Below are 1,784 nucleotides of genomic sequence, written 5' to 3'. Positions count from 1 at the left end.
TATGGGAAGAGGAAGGGGAGGGGAGGGGTTGGGGTATGGGAAGAGGAAGGGGAGGGGGTAGGTAAGAGGGAGGAGGGGTTGGGGATAGGGTAAAGGGGGAGGAGAAGGGGAGGGCGTAGGGAATAAGAGAAGAGAAGAGAAGGGGGAGAGGAAAGGGGTTGAAACAGAAGGGGGATGGGTATGGTACAAGGGAATAGATGAGGACCCAGGACCGAGGTGGGTGGGGGAAGGAGAAGAGGGGGAGGGGGAGTAGCGATGGGCAGCGGGGGAGGGGGCATGATTTTAGCGTTAAGCGTGTCATTTTTAATGGATAGCCTCCATGTTGTCTTATTTCTTCTTCTTTTTTCTTCTTTTTAATATTGGTTCGTTGTTGTTGTTATTTTATTTTCTGTATGGTGTGTGTGTGTGTGTGTGTGTGTGTGTGTGGTCACCCATGTACGTATATATCTACGCATGTGTGTAGCCATGTGTATACGTGAGTCTGCTTACGAGCGAGCGCGTGTGTGCGAGCGAGCGAGCGAGCGAACGAGCGATCATGAGCACGTGCGTGTGCGTGCATCACCTGGAACGGCGGTGGCACGTGCCGGCGCGTGTCCGTGCCAGATTGTCCGTGTGTTATCTGTTCCCGCCCGCGAGCGTGCGCGTGTCGGCTGGCGTCCTGAGGGCTTTATTGGCTGACTTTATTTATGGGATTTTTCTCTTCACTTTGCTTCTTTGCTGGAATGGAAGGGGGGCCTGGCCCTGGTTTTGTTTATTTATTTATTTTACTTTTTTTTTTTTTTTTTTTTTTTTTTTTTTGGGGGGGGGGGGTTGGTCGTATTTGTTTATATACAGATAGATAGGTAGACAGGCACGGGCAAAAAGAGATTATGAAGGGAAGTAAGAGAGAAAGAGAGAGAGAGAGATAGAAGGGGAGGATGGAAAAGGAGAGAGACAGACAGACAGAGACAGAGAAAGATAGAGGGGGAGAATGAAAAAGGAGAGAAAGAGAGGGAGGATGAAAAAGGAGAGAGAGAGAGAGGGACAGAGAGAAAGATAGATGGGAAAGATGAAAAAGGAGAGAGAGAGGGGGGGGAAGCGAAAGGAAGAGAGATGGAGAGAGAAGAAGTGAAAGAGAGAGAGAGAGAGAGAGAGGGGGGGGGGGGCGAGAGGAGGGCGGCATCTGACCGTTAGAGGAAGCGCCCATTTGTTGATGATGTATTTTATCGCGTGGGCGCCGGCGTTCGCGCGCGTGCATCTGTCCGTGAGTGAATGCGTGCGTGCGGGTGCGCGAGCGCGTCCATGTGCATGCGCCAAGATCGTTTAGTGGAAATGCATCCGGGAATGTTGTCGCGTGCGGCGGCGGGGACATCCGGCGGCGAGCGGGGCGGGGCATGGGTCTCCGGGTCGGATGTACTACCCCCCCCCTACACACTCCGTCTATCTGTCTATCTATCAGGATGTCTGTGTCTGTCTATCTGTCTAACCTCCCTTCACTCATTTCATCTCTCTCTTCTTCTGTCTCCTCTCCCTCTCTCCCTCCCGTCCCTCCATTCACTTACGCCCTCCCATTCCTCCTTTTACTCACTCCCTTCCCTCCTTCTTTCTCTCTTTCCCCTCCCTCCCTTCACTCACTCCCTTCGTCCCTCCCTCCCTTCGCTCCCTCACTCACTCACTCAGACCCCTCCTCCCCTTCCTATCCCCCTCCCGTGCGTATATTATCAACATCTGGGGCCAATTGCACCTGGGGTCCCTTGGGGTCACGATTGTTCATCCTCCTCCTCCTCCTCCCTCCACCTCTCTCC

The sequence above is a fragment of the Penaeus japonicus genome, unplaced genomic scaffold (assembly GCF_977035675.1).
Source record: "Penaeus japonicus unplaced genomic scaffold, GWHDUDI00000001_assembly GWHDUDI00000004, whole genome shotgun sequence".
Lineage (NCBI taxonomy): Eukaryota > Metazoa > Arthropoda > Malacostraca > Decapoda > Penaeidae > Penaeus > Penaeus japonicus.
This window is presented reverse-complemented; position numbering follows the sequence as displayed.